We start from the raw sequence: 19,534 nt of genomic DNA on the forward strand, positions 1-19,534 counted from the left end.
AAACACCCTAATTGTCGTGCTAGAAACCTCATCCAATGACTGAGGGAACCAGATGCAGAGATCCATGTCCAGGCCCCAGGTGGAGCTCCAGGAGCCCGATTAGTGAGAAAGAGGAGGGTTTGTATGAGCAAGAATTGTTGAGACCAAGATTGGAAAAAGCACAGGGACAAATAACCAAACAAATGGAAACACATGAGCTATGAATCAATAGCTGAGGAGCCCCCAACTGGATCAGGCCCTCTGGATAACTGAGACAGTTGATTAGCTTGATCTGTTTGGGAGGCATCAAGGCAGTGGGACCAGGACCTGTCCTCAGTGCATGAGCTGGCTGTTTGGAACCTGGAGTTTATGCAGGGACACCTGGCTCAGCCTGAGAAGAGGGCACTGGACCTGCCTGGACTGAATCTACCAGGTTGAACTCAATCCCCAGAGGAGTCTTTGCCCTGGAGGAGATGGGAATGAGGGGTGGGCTGGAGAGAAGGTGGGGGAAGGGGGGAGAACAAAGGAATCCATGGCAGTTAGGTAAAATTAAATTAAATTATAAAATAAAAAAATGGAAAAAAAATACACCAAGGGAAAAAAAAAGAAATTGGTACACTTATTTACATAGTGACTGCACTAATTTTTACCCCACCTAAAATACCTTGAGGGTTCCTTGTTTTTCACATCCTTGCCAACTTTGTTTTCTTTTGGTTTCTTAATGCTTGCCTTTCTAACTGGGCTAAGATTAAATCTCCAAGTAGTTTTAATTTATAATTTTTTTCTAATAGCTGAGGATGGCCAAAACTTTAATTTTTGAAATTATATAATTACACCATTTTGTCCTCCCAGTATTCTCTCCTTAATACAAGCCCACCTAATCCTTCCTGTTCACATCCCTACCCACTTTCAGTCCACCCACAAAATCTATTCTAAGTACCCTTCCCAGGGAGAACCATGCATCCCATCTTAAGCCCTCTTTGTTACTTAGCCTGTCTGGGTTTGTGGATTGTAGCATGATTATCCTTTAGTTTATAGCTAATATCCTTTTATAAGTGAGTACATACCACATTTGTCTTTCTGGGTCTGAGTTACCTACTTAGGATGATTTTTTTTCTAGTTCCATCCATTTGCCTGTAAATTTTAGGATGTCATTTTTTTTGTAACAGCTGAGTAATACTCCATAGTGTAAATGTACACATTTCTTTATCCATTTTTCTGTTGAGTAACATCTAGGTTGTTTCCAGTTTCTGGCTCTGAAGAATACAGCTACTATGAACATAGTTGAGCAAGTGTCCTTGTGGTATGATTGAGCAATTTTGGCTATGTTCCCAAGAGTGATAGAGCTGGGTCTTGAGGTAGATTAATTCCCAATTTTCTAAGGAACCACTGTAACTGTAATTCTTGCTTGATAACTGTTTTGTTATATGTAATTTTAATAGGTTAAAATTAAAATCTTCCTTTTGTTTAGACAAAAAAAGGTGAAATGATGGGGGAAATATGGTTTAATCAAGGAAGATCCCCTGAGAGGTCTCCAGATGATCCATATGAGCCTAGAAGCAAGCCACAGGTTCTCATCTTCTGTGGAAACAAAAGCAGAACCTCTTTTCCAAAACAACGTATCCTTAGACATAGATTTTGAAATCAAGATACCTTTAAAATATACATATTTATTTAACTCAGCAGCTTTTACAAGCAAATGTCTCTCTGCAGTTAAAAATACCAAAGAGAATATAATCCAGACTCTCTGTGTGATATCTGTCTTTATGTGGCTTATTTTTTATATTACCTTTGTTGTCTCTTTAAAGACTTTATTTTATTTACTTGTTTGTTTATTTTGGTTTTTTGAGACAAGGTTTCTTTGTGTAGTTTTGGTGCCTATACTGGATCTCACTCTGTAGACCATGCTGGACTCGAACTCACAGAGATCTGCCTGGCTCTGCCTCCTGAGTGCTGGGATTAAAGGCATGTGCCACCACCACCTAGCTAAGACTTAATTTTTAAAAACTATTCCTTTATATAACTGTCTATATTCATTTTCTTCTCTCTTTTAAGCCTACATACATTTTTACACACATTGTAAACCTTTTAAAGTCTTATTACACATGAATCTGCCTTATTGTGAACCTATTGCTTTACACTGCAGTGGTTAGTACTGAAACAGCAGCCTTCGCTGCTGACTCTGCCCATCTCAGCTTTTCAATATGGTGGGGATAATTCACTGCCAGCTCTGGGAGCCATGCTGTCTGCTGACTCTGGGATGCAGTGGGTCTATGCTTCTATCAAAGCAGCATGTAGCCCAGCAACCATCATATTGAATTTCATAGTGGCTATAGAAGAGTTTACTTCTACTAGCAATAGGGGAGTGTTCCCCTTGCTCCACATCCTCTCCAGCATGAACTGTCACTTGTGTTTTCTGACAGGTGTACGATGGAATCTCAAAGTAGTTTTGATTAGCATTCCCTTGATGCTTAAGGATGTTGAACCTTTTCTTAAGTGTTTCTCATCCATTTGAGGTTCCTGTGTTGATAATTCTTGTTTTTAATCTATACCCCAATTTAAATTGGATTATTTGGTGCTCGCTTTGGCAGCACATATACTAAATTGGATTATTTGGTTTGTTCATGTCTAGTTTCTTAAGTTCTTTATATATTTTGGAAATTGGCCCTCTGTCAGATGTGGAGTTAGTGAAAGTATTTTTCCATTCTGTAAGCCACCATTTAGTCCTATTGACAGTGTTGTTTGCCTTACAGAAGCTTTACAGATTCATGAGGTCTCATTTATTTATTGTTGGTTTTAGCACCTGTGCTTTTGGTATTCTGTTCAACAAGCTGTCTACTATGCCAAAGAGTTCAAAGTTATTTCCCAATTTCTCTTCTTTTAGGTTCAGTGTTTCTGGTATTATCTTGAGTTATTTGATCAACTCAGCCTTGAGTTTTGTGCAAGGTGATAGATATGGACCTATTTGTATTCTTATACATGCAGACATCCAGTTAGATAAGCACCATTTGTTGAAGATAATTTCTTTTTTCATTGTGCATTTATAGATTCTTCATCAAAACTAAAGTGTCCATATATGTGTGGATTTATATCTGTGTCTTTGATTCAATTCCATTAATCAATATGTCTATGTTTATGTCAATAAAATTTGTTTTTAATTCCTATTGCTCTCTAGTGTGACTTGAAATCATAGATGGTGATACCTCAGGAAGTTCTTTTATCATACAGGATTGTTTTAGTTGTCATATATATATATATTCCGTGTGAAGTTGAGTACTGTCCTTTCAAGGTCTGTGAGGAATGATGCTTGAATTTTGATGGTAATTGCATTGAATCATAGATTGTGTTTGGTAAAATGGTCATTTTTACTATGTTGATCTTACTTATCCATGAGCATGGGAGATATTTCCATCTTCTGATATCTTCTTCAATTTCTTTCTTGAAAGTCTTTCAGATTTTGCCATACAGGTCTTTCGCTTCCTCAGACAGTTACCCTGAGGTATTTTAATATTATTTGTGGCTATTGTTTTTTTCCATGATTTCTTACTCAGACCATTTTTCATTTTCTATTTAGGAGGGCTACTGATTTTTTGAGTGAATCTTGTAACCAATCACTTTGCTCAAGGAGTTTATCAACTGTTGGAGTTCTCTGCTAGAATTTCTGGGGTTGTTTATTTTTACTATCATATTGTCTATGAATAATGATATTTTGAATTCTTCCTTTCCAATATTTATTCTCTTGATCTCTTTCAGTTGTCTTATTAGAATTTCAAGTACTATATTGAATAGATATGGAGAGAGTGGACAGCATTGTCTTATTACTGGTTTTAGTGGAATTGGTTTGAATTTCTCTCCATTTAATTTGATGTTGGCTATAGACTTACAGTAAATTGCTTTTATTATGGTTAGGTAGGTACCTTGTATTCCTAACCTCTCCTGGACTTTTATTATGAAGAGGTTTTAGATTATGTCAAAGTCTTTTTTTTATCATCTAATAAGATGACCATGGTTTTTTTTTTTCTTTCAGTTTGTTTATATGGTGGGTTACATTGACAAATTTTCATATGTTGAACCATCCTTACATCTCTGGAATGAAGTCTACCTGGTCAGGGTAGATACTTTTTTTGATGTGTTCTTGGATTCGATTTGCAAGTATTTCATTGAGAATTTATGCATATATGTTCATATGGGAATGTACAAATATACCTTATATTCATAAGTGAAATTGGTCTAAAATTCTTTTCTTTGTAGATTCTTTCTGTGGTTTGTGTATCAGGGTGAGTATTGTCTCAAATGAATTTGGCAAGGTACTTTCTGTTTGTATTTTGTGGGATAAATTGTGATATTTTGGTATTAATTCTTTCAATATCTGATAGAATTCTGCACTAAAACTGTCTGGCATTGTTTTTTTTTTTAAATTGGAAGAGTTTTAATGACTGCTTCTATTTCACTAGAGGTTATAAGTCTATTTAAATTGTTTAATTTTAACTAGATTTAACTTTGATAAATGATATCTATGAAGAAAATTTATCCATTTCTTTCAGATTTTTCCATTTGGTTGGAGTATAGGTTTTTAAAGTATGACCTAATGATCCATTAGATTTCCTCGATGTCTGGTTTTATGCCCCCCTTTTTTTGTTTCTGATTTTGCTTATTTGGATATTCTCTGTATCCTTTAGGTAGTTTGGATAAGGGTTTGTCTATCTTCTTGATTTTCTCAAAGAATAAACTCTTGATTTCATTGATTCTTTGTATTGTTCTCTTTGTTTCAATTTTATTAATTTTAGCCCAGAGTTTGATTATTTCTTGCCTTCTATTCCTCTTGGGTATGTTTGCTTCTTTTCCTTCCAGAACATTCAGGTGTGATGTTAAATCACTTGTGTGGTACCTCTGCAATTTTTTTATGTAGGCACTTAGTGCTATGAACTTTCATTTTAGCAGTGCTTTCATAGTGATCCATAAGTTTAGATATGTTGTGCGTTCATTTTCATTGTATTCTAGGAAGTCTTTAACTTATTTCTTTTGTTTCCCTTTTCCCAGTAGTCATTCCTCAGAGAGTTGTTCAGTTTCCATAAGTTTGTAAGCTTAAAATTGTTTCTCTGGTTGATGAAATCCAACTTTAATTCATTGTGGTCTGATAGGATTCATAGGGTTATGATGGGAATGTCGTTCTGTATGCTGTGAATGTGAATTGTGGTGATTTGGTTGATAAATAAAATGCTAATTTGTCAATAGCCAGGCAGGAAGTATAGTATAGATGGGATAAACAGAGAAGAAAATTCTGGGAACAGGAAGGCTGAGTCAGGAGTCACCAGCCATACACAGAGGAAGCAAGACATGAAGGCAGAACTGAGAAAAGGTACCAAGCCACATGGCTAAACATAAATAAAAAATTATGGGTTAATTTAAGTATAACAGCTAGTCAATAGTTAGCTTGAGCTAATGATCAAGCAGTTTTAATTAATATAATCCTCTGTGTGTTTACTTGGGTCCAAGCAGCTGCAGGACTGGCAGGTGAGAGAGATTTGTCCTGACCATGGGCCAGGTGGGACACAGGAAAACTTCAGCTACAAATGGTACCCAACAGCTCCAGTTTCCACCTGAAACAATATTTAAATAACCTAAAATATTTAATAAACAATTATAAATGGAGCCCCAAACAGGTTCCTTCTTCATGACTCATGCGGGCAGTGAGACACTACAGCTTGTGGGCTTGAACTCTATTATGGCAGGTTCATGATGTGTGGGCTTGACCTACAGAATGGCTGCGGATTCCTGCCACAGTACTCAGAGGTGTCTCTAAGCTAAACAGTGTGTTCCTGGTGGATTTAGCCCTTGCTAGTACAGACAAAAAAAAGGTTTCTGGGCTACACGCTGCTGGATGGATACATGGACCCACTGCTTCCCAGAGTCTGCAGTAAGCTTGGTGGTAAACACAGTTCCACCATGTTGGAAAGCTGAGTACTTCTGCTTCAGTACTAGCCAATGCAATTTAAAGCAATAGGTACACAATAAGGCAGATCCAGATGGAACAAGACTTTAAATGGTTTACAATGTGTGTAAAAATGTATGTAGGTTTAAAAGAAAGAAGAAAATGAATATAAACAGTTATACAAAGAAATAGTTTAAAAAAATAAAGTCTTTAAAGAGAAAGGAAAAGTAATATAAAAAATAAGCCACATAAAGATGGATATTACAATTACAATCTGTATTGTGTTGTCTTTGATATTTTTAACTGCAGAAAGACATTTGATTCTAAAGGCTGCTCAGTTAAATCAATATGTATATTTTAAAGGTACCTTGACTTCAAAATTTGGATCTAAGGATATGTTGCTTTGGAAAGGAGACTCTGCTTTTGTTTCCACAGAAAGCAAGAGGCTATGGATTTGTTCCAAATTAAGATACAACAGGTTTGACCAGCCAAGACCCCCTGAAAGGTCTCCGATGACACCATGGTCCAGATGATCCAACATCCAGAATGGTTTCAAGACAAGAGAACACAGCCTCACAAACTACTCCATAATCCTACAATATTCTTTGTATCCTCATAAGAATATAGCACCCTCATCCAGCAGGAAGTAGTATGAGAATCTATGCCCAAATTCCCAAATATACCAAGCTGGCTTTGGGAGATGGAATTGGCTCACTCCTTCTCTAAACCCAAGCATTTTGCTAAAAGAAAACCTTGAGAGATTCTTCTGCCCCATAACAGAAAAGCCCCCTGGTGTGGGACAGAGAAAAACCAATATTTTCATTTAAATCAGGTTGATTATAAATGTGATCTCTTTCTAAAGAAGAAAAAGAAATAGTATAAATATGGTAGGATGAAATGGGAGATTAATGAACCTACTTTTAAAGAGCAACAACTTGTTTAGAAATGTTTACATTGCTATGGATTTTAGTTTATTGATACAAGTTTAAACTTAATTTTGTTATACTGTATATACATATATATATATATATATTTCTACATAAACTGTATTATGTTTATGTAACTCATTTAATTGTAATGGATAATTAAAAATACAGATTAATAATTAGTCTTCTATAATAGTAAAACATATAGTCATGTTAAGTTTTCTAGGTATACATAGATATAATTCAATTAGGTAGGTAATCTTCAAACACTTCAAAAACCTACAGAATATGGCATTTAAAATGTTTTAAAAATTTAGACTTTCTGGACAGCAAGACATGTCTGCTCCTGGTGGCACTGATTTACTTCAGAGAGGAGGATGGGCATCAAAAATACTCTACATGGAGTTTATCTTCTTCTTGACAAAAATAGCCTTTTGGGCAAGAAATTGTTCTTGCCTGGACTGCTTGACAAAATGTTGCATCGACTGGACATGCAGGACCCATAGGAAGGTAACCACTGAACTTTGCAAGACAATATGGTCCTTCAGGTTGCTGCTTCGCAAAAGAAACTGCCAGACATTCTACAGGACACAGAGAAAAGTGACTAAGAGACTCTAGGCCTGTGGGCTGAAGACAGATGCTCCAACTTTACAGAGGAACTTTGGATGACTGTCTAGGCTGCCAGCTTTCTCTTTTATTCTAGATTTTTGAAAGTTGCTTATAATGCACTTCCTGTTTACTTAGGTAATATTATATCCTTCTGAGGTCTTTAATGTAGTTTAAGTCTAGATAGTTATAATTTTTTTTGTTTATGATAAGAGATAAGATAGATATGAAACCTTAGATTCACAAATATAGATAGGATATTTTGTTTAAGTTTGTCAAATATAAATAGACTAGATATTATAACAAATTCTTTCTTGCTAACTGTTTTGTTATATATAATTTTATTATGTTGAAGTTAAAACCTTCCTTTTAAATAGAAAGAAGAGGGAAAATTATGGGAATGTCATTCTGTGTGCTGTGAATGTGTGTTGCTCTGATGTGGTTGATAAATAAAATGCTGATTGGCCAATAGCCAGGCAGAAAGTGTAGTATAGGTAGGATAATCAGAGATGAGAATTCTGGGAAGAGGAAGGCTGAGACCAGAGTCACCAGCCAGACACAGCGAAAGCAAGATGTGAAGGAAGAACTGAGAAAAGGTACCAAGCCACATGTCTAAATATAAATAAGAATTATAGGTTAATTTAAGTGTAAGAGCTAGTCACTGGTTATAATATAAGCCTGAGCTAATGGCCAAGCAGTTTTAATTAATATAAACCTCTGTGTATTTACTTGGGTCCAAGCAGCTGCAGGACTGGCCCGTGAGAGAGATTTTTCCTGACCATGGGTCAGGTGGGACACAGGAAAACTTCAGCTACAGGGTTATTTCAGTTTTATTTTATCTGTTTAGACTTGCTTTGTGAAAGATATATGGATAATTTTGGAGAATGCTCTAGGAGGTGCAGAGAAGAAAATATATTCTTAGGTGTTTTAGTGACATGTTCTGTACACATCTGTTAGGTACATTTGGTTCATACTGTCTGTTAGCTCTAGTGTTTCTCTGTGTAATTTTTGTCTGGATTACCTGTATATATTGATGAGACTAAGGTATTGAAATCTTCCACTATCAATATGTGAGGGTACATGTGTGACTTAAGCTTTTGTAATGTTTCTTTTACCTTGTGTTTGGGGCATAGATGATAAGAATTGAAACACAATCTTGGTAGATTTTTATTTTGATGAGTATGAAGTGTCCTTCTCAGTCTCTTTTGATACATTTTGGTTTTAATTGTATTAGAATGGCTACACCAGATTACTACTTAGGTCCATTTTCTTGGAAAATCCTTCTACAACCTTTTGGTCTAAAGTAATGTGTTTGATGTTGAAGTGTGTTTCTTGAATGCAACAGAAGGATGGATCCTGTTTTTGCATCCATTCTCTTAGTTTGTGTCTTTTTATTGAGAAATTGAGTCCATTGATATTGAGAGATAACAATGAGCAATGACTGCTCATTTGTTATTTTGTTGGTATTGGTGGTGATATTGTTTGTTTGTTGTGTGTGTGTGTATGTGTGTGAGTGTGTGTTTGTATGTGTGTGTAAGCATGTGAGAGTATGTATGTGTGCATGCATGTTCTTCTCATTTTTAAATTTTGCTTATATTAGTTTATTTATATTTCATGTGTTTTCATGGGTTTAGTTAACCTGCTTGGGTTTGAGTTTTCTTTCTTGTATCTTCTGTAGTGCTAGATTTGTATAAAGACAGTGTTTTAATTTCACTTAATATGAAATATCTTGTTTTCTCCACCTATGTTGAGGAAAGTTACTAAGTATAGTAGTCTGGGATGCCATCTGTGTCTTTGAGAGTCTGCAGGGGCTGGAAAGATGACTCAGCCATCAAAGGTTGGGCTCACAATAAAAAATATATGAGAATCTGCAGGACAGATATTCAGTCTATTCTGGCTTTTAGAGTCTGCATTGAGAAGTCAGGTGAAACTCTTATAGGTCTGCCTTTAAATGTTACTTGATCTTATTCCCCTGCAGCTTTTAACATCCTTTCTTTGTTCTGTAAATTTAGTGTTTGGTTGTTATGTAATATGGGGACTTTCTTTCCTGGTCCAATCTCTTTCGTTTTCTGTAAGGTTCTTGTACCTTTATAGGCATGTCCTTCTTTAGGATAGGAAAGTTTTCTTCTATGAGCTTTTTGAAAATCTTTTCTGTGTCATTGAGCTGGGAATCTTCTCCATCCTCTATTTCTAATATGCTTGGGTTGGATCTTTTCATTGTGTCCCAGATTTCCTGAATGTTTTGTTTCAGGATTTTTTAGATTTAACACTTTCTTTGACTATTGTTTGTATTTCTTCTATTGTATCTTCAATACCTGAGATTCTCTCCTCTGTCTCTTGTATTCTGTTGGTGATTCTTGCAACTATAGTTCCTGTTTACTTACATAGATTTTCCATTTCTAGAATTCCTTCACTTTGTGCTTTCTTTATTGCTTCCATTTACATTTTCAGTTCTTGAACAGTTTTATTTATTTCCTTCAGTGGCATCTGTTTTTTGTTGGTTTTCTTTAAGGGATTTATTCATTTCCTCTTTTGTTTTAAATTGTCTTTTCCATGATTTCCTTATGGGATTTATTGTTTTCTCTTTTAAGGATCTCTATTGTCTTCATAAAGTTAGCTTTAAGGTGTTTTTCATGTGTGTCATTTATGTTGGAATATTCAGGGCTTTCTGTAGTAGAATACCTAGGCTCTGATGGTGACATATTGCCCTGGCTGTTGTTTATTGTATTCTTATTCTGGTTTGGGGGCATTAGGGGTCAGGGTGATTATAGGTCTAGGTGCCTAATTCTGAATTTGTCTTTGTTGGATGGATGTTTTGTTTCTCAGTTTGTTTCCTCTCTCTTCTTCTGGCCTGTGTTGCCTGTGGTTGAACAGGTGTTCTCCACCCAAGTTGAAGGCTAGACTTCTGAGAATTGTGGCCTCTTGTTAAGGAGGAGGCCTTCACCTGAATTAGGTGCTGGATCATGGTGAGAAGGAAGAAAGTGAGGATTGGTGCAGTGTGGGGGTCACTGAGAGAGTGGAAGAAGTCCCCAGGCAGGTGTCCTACCTGGAGTTGTGACGCAGTCATACCCTCTGTCTGGTCTAGCAAGTTCTTTGCCTGAGTGGGGTCTGGGACAAGGTTCCAAGGAAGGAAGGGGGAATTGGGGATGGATGAGTGGGAGAGGGAGAGGTCCTTGAATAAACATCCTACCAGGAGTTCTGGTGGCCTTTGTTTGAGGAAGGGGTCTCTGCCATCGGGCTCTGGGGCACAGCAATGAGGAGAGGAGGGGAATTGGATACAGTATGTACTGGAGGAGGTACCAAGGGAGTTGAGGAGGTCTGTGAGCATGTGTCCTGTCTTGTGGTCTGGTGGCCAAAGTACCCTTTTGTTTAGCAGGGAGTCTCTGATTAATTTTACCTACCTGTTCTTCTGGCTGATATGGCCAGCACTTAAGCAGGGGATATCTGTCTGATTTGGGTACACAGACACAGCAACAGGGGGTGGGCAGTGGAACAATGGTAGAAGACCATGTCTATGGAAATGAAAGGGGTAGGGAAGTTTTTACGGGCAGACTACAGACTACCTGTTCTTCTGGCTGGATTGGCCTACACTTAGGCAGGGATCAATATATAAAATATTTTAAATATGCCCTCACGATTCTCTGAATTTCCTCAGTGTCTATTGTAATGTCTCTGTTTTCATTTCTAATCTTATTAATTTAGGTCTTCATTCACTTTGTTTTGGTTAATTGAAAAACATTTGTTAATAACTTCAAAGAATCAAGTTCCATTGTCTCTTTTATGTTCTCCTTTCATTTCTATTTTATTAATTTTGGCCCTGATTTTGATTATCTCTTCCAGTCTATTTAGTGTTATTATTTGTTCTTATTTTTCCAAGGCATTCAAGTGTTTCACTAAGTAATTAAGTTCTGATCTCTTAATTGTCTTTTGGTTTAGGCATTGAGTGCTATAAACTTTTCTCTGTTGACTGCCTTCAGTGTCCCATAGATTTTGTTATGTTGTGTTCATGTTTTCATTTTTGTTTAATTTTATGGGATTTTAATTATTTTTATTTCTTCCTTGACTCAATTATCATCTGATTATTTGATTTTTCCCAATTTAGAGTTGTCCTGAAAATATTGGAAGAAGGGATAAAGATAACAAAGAAATTTTGTAATATTATAGAAAAGTTCTTCCTTAAGGGTTTCCAGTTTATTCAAGGGGTTCTGGTTCTTTACATAGGTTAGGGAATTGGTTGAGAATCCATGAATTTCTGTTGGGATGAATCAAAGCAGGCTTTCATTCATTTGCTCTGTAATGTTTCTGCTCATAAATATCAAGCAAGAACTTAGAAGGCTTCTCATTTATTTCACTTCTGGGAACATCATTGTTAACTAGGCTTTGTCATCATCTACATGAATCAGACTATTGGAATCATTTCTTGTCCTATTATGTTCATTACAATATGTAAGCTTCCCATGTCTTTGGCAACTCAGGGTTGCCACTTGGCTTCTGCTATTCCAGGATCCAATTAGGTCTGTGGTATTTTGGTGCCATTTAGGAGCTGTGACTCTCACTGTAAAGTCTGGCACACAGAAAGGAGTGATGACAGAGCTCTTAAATATACTTCTGCACTTCTCACAATTGGTTTCTAATAGTTTCTTCTTGGTCCCTCATTTGAGGGAATTTGTTTAACATGGTGAACCAACTCAAGTATTTAAATTCCTTTGAGCCATAAATCCCTTAATCAACACTAAACCATCTTCATATCATTCACAGTTGGCAAGATTTTTATCTATGGCTCATCCTGTAAGTCTAATAAAATTATGGCACTTTCTTTTTTATTTCCAATAAGTGCAATGTTAAATCTAGAATCTCTGTTCAATATGTCAAAGTTGGCAGTGCTGGAATCATTGTTCTACACTGTTGCCTTGCACCTTGAGATGTTAGCATTCCCAAAAGAGGAATACCTTGAAATATTGGCTTTGATACAAAAAACTATTCTAAGAATAACCAGTATAAGGAAGTGATGAAGTTTAGTATGAGATTGCAATGTAGATTTTATGCATACAAGATAAAAAAAGTTAAGTGTTAGAAAAAATGAGATATACTCATTTGGGTATAAGCTTCTCAAAAGAGAGTCTCCTTTTGGTGTGTTCAATATTTATATAGAATTTGGATAGTTTTCAAGTTACATTTCCAAATTTGCTAAGAAGCCTTAAAAAAATTGCTCAAAGAGTGTAGTCTACAACAAAATTAAAAGATCTGTTTTCTTTTGCAGACAATGATTGAGGGTGCAGTGTAAATTAGTGAGGGAGAGAAAAATGACAAAATTACAGGTAGTGTCATTTTGTGTCAAGATAGGCACAGATAACTTTAAGAATCTGAGAGGAGCATTAAAATTTGATGTTCCATGTTACTTTAGCTCTAAATATGCACAGATAGCTTTAGGAAGAAGCACACTATTTCTACAGGCAATTTTCCCTATTAGTTGTGTCTGAAGTCTCCTGGCTCTGTGACTTTATCAGCAGGAAAGGAAAGCAAAATTCTAAGCTAAAGGCTTCTGGTTTTTCTTTCCCTGTCCCCTTAACTTTCTGTTTTTATCATGCAGTCAATGGTTCTACTTAAAAATATTTAGCTTGATCTGGTTTTATCTTCCTTCCACAGCTATACCACATTCTTAAAATCCATTCACACATATTTTCCTGAGATCTCTGCATGCATGAATGAGAAAATTCATGAATTTCCTAAATAGTGTAGCATATAACCTCATGGTTTCCACTGTGAATCTCATCTCTAGAGAACTGCTGAGACATGACATGCATCTGGTTATACTCTACAAGAAAAGTTGGATATTGAAAGTGTTCTTTGAAGTGTACATAGATATGTCATGCTTAGCATCTACTTCAGAAATAGTCATCTGTCAGTTACACAGATAATTCCCTCTGGCAAGGTCTAAGAGTATTGAATACATTAGGAACAGTGGTATGTCTAGCACTGAATCTAGGAGACTACTTCAGACAAAATTAATACATTGCTCCAGCTATATCCATGTCTTCACTTTAGCTACAGACATATTTAGCAGATGGGGCATATAGTGGTTAGCTTTATCAATGGCAAACAATCTAGAATCACCCATAAAGTGTTTCAGTGAGGGATTTTTTTCATTGGATTGTCTTGTGTAAATATCTGTGGTAGATTAACTAATTGGTGTGGGAAGATGGAGCCTTTTGTGGGTGGCACCATTTCCTAAGCAGAGGATCCTAACTGTGAAAGTGGAGAAATTGAGGTGAGTACACATAAGTAGTGAATTGAACATACATGCATTCAATTTTCTCTTCTCTTTACTGTGGAAATAATGTGATTAACTCTTTCAATTCCTATAATGACTTCCCTAGAATGAACCAGAGTGTGGAAATGAAACTCCTTCTCCCCCAGGTTGTTTTTTGTCAGGGCATCTATCACAGCCATGAAATTAAATTAAAACAGGACTTGAACATGCTATGTAAGTCAGCAAATCATAAGGGGGGAGCAGAAGTTTGCATTTTAGCTTTGGCTAGGGACAATAAGTATTTGATTTATTTATCCAAAGCTTGAGATGAAAATTTTCATCTCTGAGTTCAGTCCTTTCCTTTGTTACTTAATCCAGGGATACTAGAAGGAATAAGCCAGCATCTTAATATGCTTTTCTTTTCCAGATACATCTAAGATTTTTATATCTATATTCACTGATATCCTTGATCCTCATAGACACTAAATCAGGAATATCAAATGCATTGATTGCATAGATCTCTACATGGTCCACATTATTGATTATTTCCTAGTACTACTAGGAAACATTTTTAAAGGAAATTCTATACATTAGTTTTTGTAGAATTGTAGAGCCAGCTACAGAAACCACCAAGCCCACTAGAAAAATTCAAATTCACTAGAATCACTCATGTTCCATGATCCATTCATCAAGATTCTCTCATAATATGGTCTAGATATCCAACTATCTGTACACTTGAGAGGCCGAGAAGCTGCTCAGTCTACAAGGCTTGATACTTCATCACTACCAGTTTGTCCTTGAAGATCTGAAAGATTCCTTGACAATCATTAGTCTTCAGTTCATGTTGGAAGGCCAAAAAACTGGATTCTGACCATAGTGGAGGATAATGAAAAGAGTAGTAACAGTAGGATATAAACACTCACCTGCTATACTATAATCCTTTTTTATACTAAGAATATGTATTATTCTCATTAGTTAATAGAAAGCTGTCAGGCCGGTAACTCTGCAGGAAGTTAGGCAGGAAAGCCAAACTGAGAATCCTGGAAAGGAGAAGGATAGAGTCAGGAGACAACAGCCAGATGCAGAGGAAGCAAGATGAGAATGTGGTACTAAGAAAAGATACCAAGCCAAGTGGCAAAACGTAGATAAGAATAGTAGGTTAATTTAAGTGTAAGAGTTAGTTAATAAAATGCCTGAGCTAATGGTCAAGTTTTATAAGTAATATTAAGGCTCTGAATGGTTATTCAGGAACTGGCGGGAAGGGGAGGATCATTTGGTGTACTCACCAGTACAAAGAAAAGCAAACTAACAAACAGCACTATTTTTTTTTCTTGGACTTCTTTATGGCTGGCTTTACCAACAAAAATTTCTCCCCACTTAGGGTCAGGGTCTGCGGTCATGATTTAATGCTTCCTGGAAATTCCCTCACAGAGCTGCCCAAAGGTATGACTGTTAGATGATTCCATATCCAATAAAGTTGAAAATTAAGATAATTCACACTTTGTTTGTATTTGCATCAAGTATATGTTGTTTTGATAGTCCTTCTTTGAAGTATATTTTGAAGCCAAGTAATGAGGTGGATATCTATTGTGTTGTTTCTTTTGTTCATAATGGCTTTGTCTGCTTAGGATTTTCTTGATAATTTAATTTGGTATTCAAATAGCATATTCTAGATCTATAAAGGATATAATGATATTTTTATAGAAAATAATATATATATAATATGTATATATTATATTGTTTTGGGTGATGGGGATATTTTATTAATACTATTTTTCTCCAAACTATGAAACTGGGAGGTCTTTCTGCTTTATTTTGTGTTTTATTTAATGCCTTTTATAACTGTTCTCTAATTTCATTGGAGAAATATTTCAACTCTGCTTATTTTTTCCACATATATTTATTTCCATGTATATATACATATATGTAGAGCATGTGTGTGTGTGTGTGTGTGTGTGTGTGTGTGTGTGTGTGCATGTATTAAGTGACATGATATTATTTAGCCCACATTGTCCTTTAGCTCACTGTCTAGCCACAGCTGGACATGAACTCCTGATTCTCCTTGTTCTACCTTCTGAGTACTAGGATTATATGCTTGTATTTAAACATTTTTAATTTTATATATTTTTAAAGCTGTCTCATATAGGATATTTTTTTCTTTTTGGTTTTTATTACTATGTAGCAACACTATAGATTTCTATACATTGATTTTATATTTCATAATTTTATTGAGTTCAATTATTTTAAACAGTTTCTTGTAAGTGTTTTTGGGCTTTCAAAATATTAATAATGTTATCTATAAGCAATAAAAATTTGACTACATTACAAATTCCACATATGTTTTACAAAACTAAGTAGGACTTCAGAGTAAAAATATAAATCAGAATTTATATTAATTTTTATGTTTTGATTACTGTTTTAAAAATAATCACCTGATAAAGCAATGTGTAATGTATCTTAGCAAACTAATTATCAAGTCAAGAGTTTTAATTTAATCATTTTCAATATTATACTTGTGTGTATATGTATGTGTGTGAGTGAGAGAGAAATAGAGAGAGAGAAAGAGAAAGAGAGAGAGAGGATCTCACTCTGTACCTCTGGCCAGCTTGGTATTCACTATGTAGATTAGGCTGGCCTTGAATCTGGAGTTATCTTTATCCTCTTGCCTCAGCCGTCCAAGTTCAGAGATTACAAGTGTGTATTACCATTCCATGTTACATATTATATTGTAAGTAATTGAACACATCAACATTTTTCTTTGTTAAGCATAAAAAGTTTAACATTTTATTGAAAAGGAAATATATATATAATTTATACTATAAATTATTTTACTGAAATATGTCAAGATATATATTTTTACTATATATATGCAATAAAAATTTGTAAAAAAATGTAAGTTATTTGGGAATACCAAATAAAAATAGCAGCACACAAAATGGAAGAATAGTAATGGCAGAATGTATTTTTCAACTAAGCCAACATTGATTGTCGAAGTTATTATAAAAAGATAAACAAGGCTAGAAGGATGGCTCAGTGGTTAAGAGCACTGGCTGCTCTTCTAGAAGTCTTGAGTACAATTTCCAGCAATCACATGGTGGCTCACAACCATCTATAATGAGATCTGGTACCTTCTTCTGACCTGCAGACATATATGCAGGCAGAACACTGTGTCAGTAATAAATAAATAAATCCACAAAAAAGAAAGAAAATAAGATAAGGAAGAGGATATTTACTATTAAAATATCCCTTTAAAATACAAATTCTACAATAAACTGTGAATTGTAAATAGTTTAGCTTCTTTACCCTTTCCCATCTCCTCCCAGATCTACCCACTCCATGCACCCAAATTTGAGTTGTTTGTTTCTTAAAAATAAACAACACACACACACACACACACACACACACACACACACACACACACAATTGTAGAGTCCAATTGTTGGCTAACTACTTCTGAGTATGAGACCTACTCTAGGATATGCTTGATATCCAGAGTCAAACCTTTGGAAAAAAATGATTTGCTCTCTCCCCAAAGCTACCAGTTTCAAACAGTTTCATGGGTGGGTATGCTGTTGTACACACTTCCCCTTTACCCTGCTGGCATTTGTCTGAACTTGTATTAGGTTTGTGTATCCTGTCACACTCTGTGTATTCATATTTAATCCTTCTGATAAATGTCATGGGAAGTCTGTTTCCTTATGCTTTTTTAGTTTCCTTCTTCAATACCTTAAAAAATTTACTATGTAAGTTTTTCACTTGCTTGGTTAGCATTATTATAAGAATTCTTTTTTTCATTGAGGCTATTGTGAAAAGTATTGTTGACCTGATTTCTTTTTCAGTTATGTTTGTCATTTAAGTGTAGGAAGGACACTCCTTTTTATGTTAATATTGTATCCTGCTATTTTACTGAAAATATTTGTCAGCTGTAGCAGTTTCCAGGTGGAATCTTTATCATCTGCAAATAAAAATTCTCTGACTCCTTCCTTTCCTATTTATATCCCCTTGATCTCCTTCAGCTGTCTTATTGCTCTAAGACTTCAAATACCATATTGAATAGGTATAAAGAGGATATACATCCTTGTCTTATTCCTGATTTCAATGGAGAGGGTTTGAGTTTCTCTCCATTTAGAATGAGGTTGACTGTGTACTTGCTGTAAATTGCCGTTATTAAGTTGAGATATGTCTCTCATATCCATAGTCTCCCCATGGCTTTCATCACAAAACAATGTTGGATTTTGCCAAAGGCATTTTTTTTATTTAATTAGGTGATCATGTGGTTTCTGTCTTCTCATCTCTTTATGTTGTATATTATGTTTATTGATATTTATTTGCTGAACCATTTGTGCAGTTCTGGGGTTAAAACAATTTGATCGAGGTTGATAATCTTTTTGATATATTCTTGAATTTGACTTGCAAGCATTATACTGAAAAATTTTTGCTGTGGATAGCGCTCTATATAAATAAAGCACTGATTGGCCAGTGACCAGGCAGGAAGTATAGGCGGGACAAGGAGAGAGGAGAATTGAGGAAGGAGGAAGGAAAGAGAGACCCGGCTGGAGCCACTGCCAAGACAAGGAAGATGTAAAGTAATATAAGCCACGAGCCACGTGGCAAAGTAAAGATTAATAGAAATGGGCTGAATATAAGAGTGAGAGCTAGACAATGATAGGCCTGAGCTAATGGCCAAGCAGTTTAAATAATGTAAGAGTCTGTGTGTTTATTTTATAAATGGGCTCTGGGACTGGCGGGACTTGGTGGTGGGAGCTGGAGAAAAATTCTCCAGCTACAAATTTTCCATCTATGTTCATAAGGGATATTGATCTATAATTTTCTTTCTTTTTTATGGAGTCAGTGTAGTTTTGGGATATACATAATAGTGGTTTTATAAAAAGAATTTTATAGTCTTACTTAAGTTCCTAATTTGTAGAGTAAATCAAGAAAGATTACCGTTTGTTCTTCATTAATGTTCCACAGTGAGTCTATCAGGCTGGCCTTGGGTATTTTTGGCATGCATTTATTCGTTTTGTTTTGTTTTGTTCTTCTTGTTGTTAAGAGACTTTAAATTACTGCTTCTACTTCATTAGGTGTTGTGGATCTGTTTAAATTATTTATCTTGATTTAACTTTGATAAGTAATTTATGTAACTATCAAGAAATCAATGCACTTCTTTTATGCTTTCCAGTTTGCTGGAATGCAGACTTTTAATGATACATATTCTTATATGTACTCTTATAATTATTATATTTCTTATAATTCTTATTCTTTTAATTCAATCATTTGGGTGTCTGTTGTAATGTTTCCCCTTTCATATCTAATTTTATTAGTTTAGATTTTGTCTCTTCATCTTTAGCTTTATTTGACTAAAGACTTGTCAGTCTTGATTTTTTTCTAAGAACCAACTGCAGACAAATTTCTAAACAGTCTTAATAAACAAAAACATGGAGTCAAATATAGGGGTGAAAGCCTGAAAGGAAGATTAGAGAAATAGGTCAAACCATGAGCTAACATCACCTCAGCAACTCTGTAGCTTCCAAAGATAGCTTCTTCCTGTATACTCATGTTTATATGCCTTTTTTGTTCTCTAGTTGAATTCTATCACTTTTGAGTAAAGTGAGGTTAGCTTGGGGTTTGTCCTATTCCTCTGATCTTTCTCTCAGGCTATAACCCAAATTTCTGGCTCAGTGCTTTTTATTAATTAAAACAATTTAGAAATTTGTCCAATGAACATGGCAAGAATACATTAGAAAAACAAACAAACAAAACAAAAAAACAAAAAAACACTTGTGGGCATACAGGTTCCCTGGCTCAGGCTCAGTTGCATGGCTCAGGCTGGGTCTTTGG

General features: G+C 35.3%; 1 protein-coding gene across 4 annotated transcripts in view; it reads left to right on the forward strand.

Moving 5' to 3' along the window:
• The window catches only part of Cpxcr1 (CPX chromosome region candidate 1), a 42,204-nt gene that overhangs the window by 7,093 nt on the left and 15,577 nt on the right, over positions 1 to 19,534 (forward strand). The window contains exon 2 of one of the 4 annotated variants that reach the window (XM_059250288.1): positions 15,075 to 15,136. The exons of the other annotated variants lie outside the window; for them this stretch is intronic. The gene's annotated coding sequence lies outside the window, so the exon portion shown is untranslated. The remainder of the gene's footprint in view (positions 1 to 15,074; positions 15,137 to 19,534) is intronic. 4 annotated transcript variants of the gene reach the window in all.

The sequence above is a fragment of the Peromyscus eremicus genome, chromosome X, assembly GCF_949786415.1.
Source record: "Peromyscus eremicus chromosome X, PerEre_H2_v1, whole genome shotgun sequence".
Taxonomy (NCBI): domain Eukaryota; kingdom Metazoa; phylum Chordata; class Mammalia; order Rodentia; family Cricetidae; genus Peromyscus; species Peromyscus eremicus.